At 37.2% G+C, this 6,775-nt stretch overlaps 1 non-coding gene across 1 annotated transcript; it reads right to left on the reverse strand.

The window, feature by feature from the left end:
- Positions 1–228: 228 nt before the first annotated feature.
- Positions 229–335, reverse strand: LOC144999024 (small nucleolar RNA R71). Its single transcript, XR_013660552.1, has one exon. It is a non-coding gene; the product is annotated as a small nucleolar RNA R71 (small nucleolar RNA).
- Between the last annotated feature and the right edge of the window lie 6,440 nt (positions 336–6,775).

The following is a 6,775-nucleotide window of genomic DNA, read 5'->3' on the forward strand; positions in this document are numbered from 1 at the left end:
AAAGATTGCGAAGATGCCTTTAAACATATTGATGAAGTATTAGACATTGATAACTATTTCAATGTTCCAAATGTTGCGAGAGATGCGGTTTTGTTAAGGATGCTTCCAGTGACATTTACTGGATATTCTAAAATTTGTCTGAAGTCATTGGCACCTGGAACTATAAGAACCTAGCAAAACCTTCATGAAGCATTCACAGAAAAATTCAGCCCTCCTTCAAAGATAGCCAAACTAAAAAAGAATATTGCTAATTTCCAACAAAACGATGGCGAGTCCTTATACGAAGCTTGGGATAGATACAAGGGATTTCTTAGGAATTACCATCAACATGATTTAAACGTGTAACAAGAGGTTTCTATATTTTATGATGAGGGTGAATGTTACCACAAGGCAACTCCTTGATTCTCAAGGACCAATGATGAAGAAAGATCTAGCTATGATCATAGAGTTAATAGAAAAATTCGTGAAACATTCAAGAGAGTATCACACCCTCAAGAGGATGTTACAAGAAGTAAAGGCAATATAGCTTCAAAGGATATAGCAGTTGTGATGGAAAAACTATAAAATATGGACCATAGGATGACAAATATGGGTCAATCAATACATGCCATGAGAATAGGAACCAAAAAACCCAATTTGCTACTCTAGTGGTGACCAATTTGATGAATATTGGAGGAAGCCCAAGGGAATGGTTGCCATATAAAGAATACAAGAAGCAAAAAGAAGAAAAGTATCGGCAAACCAGACACGGCTTTCACCAAAAAGAACAACCACCACCCAAGAAGAAACTAGATTTCGAGTGAATGCTCCATAGATTCGTGGAAGCTTCTAAAAAAATACATGATGCTATTAATGTTCCCATTAGAAACAAACAATCTTCTATTAAAAACATCGAGACTTAACTCGTGCAATTGACTAAGCTCATTAATGAGTGGTTACCATCCAAAACTCTCGATCCAAAACCGCAACCTCACACCATGGCCATAACCACTGACGAAGACACCATTTCTAAGACTCTAGTGATCTTAAATGAAGCCTCAAAGCAACCCTTTTCTATAGCTAAAAGAAGTGGAAAAGAAGAAAAAAAAACAAGATGTTGGCCAGCGCCCACGATGTGGTGACCACGAGGCCACGTTGTGGCCACTAGAAAATGAAAATCCTTCCTTTTTGAAACCGTATTAGCCTTTGCATCCTTATCCCTCTCGATCTATGAGAAACCCACTGGATCTGGAGTAGAAAATGTTTATGGAACAACTACTATCTCTCTCGATCAATGCCCCCATTCCTCAAATCCATGGCTAAACTTCCAAATTTTGCTAAAGATGTAATGACAAATCAGAAGGAGTTGGAAAAAGCATCCACCATCGTGCTTAACGAACTATGTTTTGCAGCAATTATGGAGATATGACCAACAAAAATAGGAGATCTAGGACGATTGACTTTACCTTGTGAATTTGGTAATTCCACTATTATAAATGCTTTAGTTGATTCGAAGGCGAGCATTAATCTAATGCCTTAATACTTTTACAAGATGTCTGGGTTGCCAAAATTGAAAAGCATAAAAAATGACAATCCACATGGCAAATCACTCAATTACCTATCCATGCGGAATTGTAGAAGATTTATTAGTCAAGGTTGGGAAATTTGTTTTTACTGTTGACTTTGAAGTTCTCAACATGAAACAAGATGATGACATTCCCATAATTTTGGGACGATCGTTTTTTAGTACCACACGAGCCATTGTTGACATCCATGATTCCAAGATTACACTTAGAGTGGACAATGAAGAAATAACTTTTGGGATGAACCAACGAGCAAGTCAAAACCAATCTATGAATGAAATGTTAAGAGTAAATGATTTAGATAGGGTAATAGAGAACAAGGAAAATGAGGAAGGAGTCAATGAGTTAGAAGAAATAGAGAAAATGATGGAGGATGAGATAAAAGTTTGGAAGATACCACAAAAGCAAAAGGATGTTAAGCCCACAAAACCTCGAGCTTCAATTACAATGACCTTTGAAGTATTCGTGCTCACTACACAGAGGTGGAAAATGAAAGAAACTTTTTTGATGGGGAACTGAGTGACAATGATATGGAACAAGACATAAAAGAGCCGATCCTCGAGAATTTGGAAGTGGAAATAAAAGAACATCAAGAAAATAAAAAGAAGGTTACAATGGATGGACAAAGAAAAGGTTTGAAACGCAAAAAATAGGACAATACCAACATGAAGGAAAAATAAAACACAAAGAAGGTGTATATAAGGCGAGTTAAGGCTTACAAAAGAAGGTGAAAAGACCAAAAGGAGGAAAAGGAGACCCCACTCCCACTCGCAACAATGTAGAGTGGAAAGGAGTCTGGCCCACAACTTTATCAAAAAGTAGAGCATATCGGGAGGCAACCCGACATTTTTTTTTAGAGTTTGCATTTTCTTTCCTTTTTTTGTAGTTTTTTTTTCTTTTATGAGTTTTATATTCATTTATGTAACGCCCCAATTCTCAGGTATTGATTTATGTATGAACCTTTTTGGTTTTTGGGTCTACTTGATGAGTTGGCCGCCCTACTCATCGAGTAGTAGCAGGTTGGTCCGTGTGTTTTAATGATCTACTCGTCGAGTCCAAGAGCAGACTTGACGAGTAGGAGCTACTAGATGAAACCCTAGATTTCGGGGGCATTTCACCCTATTTAAAGGATCATTGGCCTCCCCCAGCCTCCCTTTTACTGTTTCTTGTCCCTCTTAAACCTAAAATCGAGTGTGTGTGTTCTTTTGGTGTGTTCAAGCTTGGAGGAGGAAACACTTGGGGAAATCAAGCAAGTAGAAGCAAGAACTCATGGGATTCAAGATATACATTAGTGGACATTCTATTGAAGGTATTAGACTATTTCCTTGGCTCATGTTCATCAAAAATCTCTTTTGGATGGGTTTTATGAAAGGATTTTTATGTTTGAGCTAAAATATAAAGTTGTAACTTCAGATCTGGACTCTCTTTGACCTCTACATCGATAAAGCTATCATACTTGCCTAGTATGAGCCTTCCCTCAAGTGTGAGACTTCATTGCAAGCTTAGTTTTGTCATTTAAGGGCTTTAAAGCCTTCCATGTACGTAAAGTTTGCAACTTTACGTGATAAGCATGCCTAAGGAGGTTGGATCTGCAATCTAGAACCTTTGCATGGCTTACAAAGAATCTGTATTGATAAAGGATAGAAGGGACTCGGCGAGTCCCATGGTTGACTCGATGATTCATATGAAGATGGTCTAGAACTCGAAGAGTTGGATGACTAACTCGGCGAGTCCGATGAAGATCGTCGAAGACTCGGCAAGTGAGTAGAGTGACTCGACGAGTCAGTTAGGGTTTTTCCCAACCGTTGGATGCGTGTGAGCGTGTCGAGTTGCAAGGGGGAAAAACTCGACAAGGGGTCATGGGGCTTCGACCGCGAGCCTTAGGAACTCGAGAAGTCACTCCGGTGAGTCAAAGAGCGGGCGTGTATTACAAGGAACTCGGTGAGTAGCTAAGGGTACTCGACGAGTTGAGGTCAACATGGACTGTTGACCTTGACAGTTGACTTTGACTTTGACCATGGGTTAACCAAATGACTTTTGGAGGACATTTTGGAAAGCAGGAAATTTACAAGTATGGTTTACAATGAATATAGGTGGTGGAGTTCATGACAGTGATCCGGGAGTTCGAGCCTATCTTACGAGTCGACAGTTGTGAAGTGAGTTATCCTTACTATATTAACAGGATCTAAGGCACCAAGGCCGGACCTTTATGGATTGTATTTGGTTATGGCATGATATGTTTACTGATTACATCCTGGTAGTTAGGATGGTGATATGCTTATATGTAGTGACTTGGTTAGGTCAATGTTCTAGTTATAAGATGATGCTATGTTAGTGACCGGTTAGGTCTATACCCCAGTTATTGGGGACGTTGCTATGATTAGTGATTTTATAGATCGGTTTGACTGTTATATGATATGAGCTGACATATAATATTTATGTGCACATGTTTTTTTTGTTGATTGAGGGTTGGGTTGAGGCGGTCCTGCTTTGTGTTGTAGGCCAACATACCCGGTGGGCGGTCCGGATAGATTGTAGGCCCTGCGATGCGGTCCACTCATGCTGAAGGCTCGAGAGCGGTCCAAATAGGTTGTAGGCTCTACATGGAGATCCAGTCAGGCTGAAGTCTCATTATGCATGTTGTTCTATATTGTTATATGTTATGATTATATTGGTATGGAGTTGGTATTTTGGGGTAGCTCACTAAGCTTTCCGACTTACAGTTCCAGTTTGTTGTTTCAGGTACTTCTGGTGATCGAGGGAAGGCAAAGGTTTGATCGTACCGCTCCTCATGATTTGTTTATGTTTCTGGGAAAAAAACTAATATTTGTCATGATTTTATGGATTGATACTGGGATACTCTGATAATTACTATTTTGAAAACAACCTTTGTAACGATGACTGGTTTTAAATGTTTTGCAAAAGTTTTAATTTGGCATGAAATTTTTGGGTATTACAATTTAACCAAATGATGATGTGTTTTTCCAGATCTAATTCTCATTTTGTACTATTAAAAGAAGTGAAAGTAGCAAAACAGATTAATTGAAAAAAAAAAGTCGAGAGGTGTTAGAAGACAACAATCGAGAGCCTAAGTGAGGGGTACAACTTGCAAGTTAAGAAGCGTTTTTTAGCGATTTTTCGAGTCCAATCGCCATAATATCTAAAGAAACCGATCTAAAATCGGAATAGATAGGTATGCCATCCCGATATCGCTTTTTCTCAACCAAAATCGCAATGGACATAATGCAACATTTTTTATGAAGTTCCAGTAGCCACGACGTGGAATCACGAGACCACGATGTGGCCATGAGAATTTTTGTGATCCAGTTTCTGAATTTATTCGAAGACCATGGTGTGGCTAGGCTCTGCCATGGTGTGAGGAGTCTCAAATACAGTTCTCAAGTGCTCATTTAGTTTCTATTTGGAGTCCTTTTTCTTGGAACAAAAAAGCATGTTCCTATAGAAGTCCAGAAGTATTGTTTTCAAGCTATTATGTGATATGTCAACCACACAACAGTCAGATTCGATCTCGTCAAAACTACCCCAAGGGAGTATGTTCATTTTCTCCCTTTTATTTAATTTTATGTGCTTTATTTGATTTAAGTATGCCATAAGGACCTTCCATTAATTAAGTGTGGAGTAAGGGGTTGAATATAGGAATACAAGCAAATTGATTTAAAAAAAATAAAAATGATTAGGATTAAATTTTTGTAGAGTATAAAGACTTGAAACAATGGTTTAAATTTAAACTTTAGTTAAAAAATTGTTATATTGTTGTGTTGAGACTTAGGTTGCTAGTGTTGTGTGGGATGATCCAATTCGAGTTTCGATGTTTAATTAAACCATTATATGTTTTAGTGTATTTTTGGCTTCCTTTTCCTAGTGAAATCATGAGACAAAAACATAACCTTGTTTAGTTTGAGGGACATAATACGTTTAACATCATTTACTTGAAATATATATAGGAAAGCTTATGTAGTCATTTCACTTTAGACTAATGCCTATAATCAGTAAGGGTTGAAGTTAAGTTTCCTTGCTTAAGCATATGTTTTTCTTTTTAGGATTCTTATTTTTTAGTGAAAAATGTGAGTTGTGAAAAAAAAGTTTTAAAAATTTGGGTGAATAAGAGACTACAAAGTTATGAAGATCAAGAAATGTTATGAAGTAAAGTTGAAAAGTTCCAAAATTGAAAACCCAATTTGAAGAAAGTGAAGAATAAAGTGAATTTCCAAGTAATTAGTTTTGTAATTTTTCTGTCTAGGTTATTTTTCCATATGTATGCTTATGAGCTTAATCAAAAATTACCTTGAGGCTACGAACGATTTCTAATGATATATTCGAAAGGATGTATAAAATGAATGTAGTTAAAATAAGTGGGCAAGTGCTTATAAGGATTGTGAGTATTTAGGATTGGGTAAGTACTTAGGAATCATTAGACACAAATACATGCATTACGGTTTCACTGTAATGGATGAGCTCAAAATGGATTGTCTTGTGCGATAGTGGTAACTAAGGTTTTAATGTGATGGTATGATGATAATAAAAAATCAGTTTTGCTTGGGGGCAAGCAAACGTCAAGTGTGTGGTATTTTGATATATTCATATTTAGTCATATATTTTGTGCATTATCTTAATTTTTTAGCTACAACTGTGCTTATTTTAGGATTAAAGGTGCTTAATATGTTTAAAATATGTTTTGTAGAAGTGAAGACATTCTCGGGATTTAAAGGAAGTAAAATGCAAAGCTAGAAGCAGGAAAAAGTGGGCGAAGGAAACCAAACTCAAAATCTCCATGAATTATGAAGCCCACGTCATGGAGATCCTTAGCCACAGGGTGGTGAGGAGAAGATTCGCGATCAGAGAAACGCCTTAGGGAATACGCATTTCTCATGGGTGCCACATCGTGGAGCCTATTCGTTATGACGTGGGAAGCAGATTTACGAAAACTTTTTATATTATGGTTCTGCCTTTAAACCGGCCTTATGTTTGAAGTTATTCTCGACTTTTGAAGACCAAAGACGTGTTGGAAGACTTAGAAAGATCGGAATTTGTTTAGAGCTTAATTGTTGAAGAGATCTAGAAGAAAACAACATTAAATCTTTCGGTTTGCTAGCTTTAATCATGTTTATTCTTATCTTCTTTGATTCTATGTGTTTTTCTACTATGATTATGGGCTAAAAACCTTCTACTTTCATTTAGTATAGATGAACCCT

The sequence above is a fragment of the Lactuca saligna genome, chromosome 5 (assembly GCF_052625555.1).
Source record: "Lactuca saligna cultivar CGN05327 chromosome 5, ASM5262555v1, whole genome shotgun sequence".
Taxonomy (NCBI): Eukaryota; Viridiplantae; Streptophyta; class Magnoliopsida; order Asterales; family Asteraceae; genus Lactuca; species Lactuca saligna.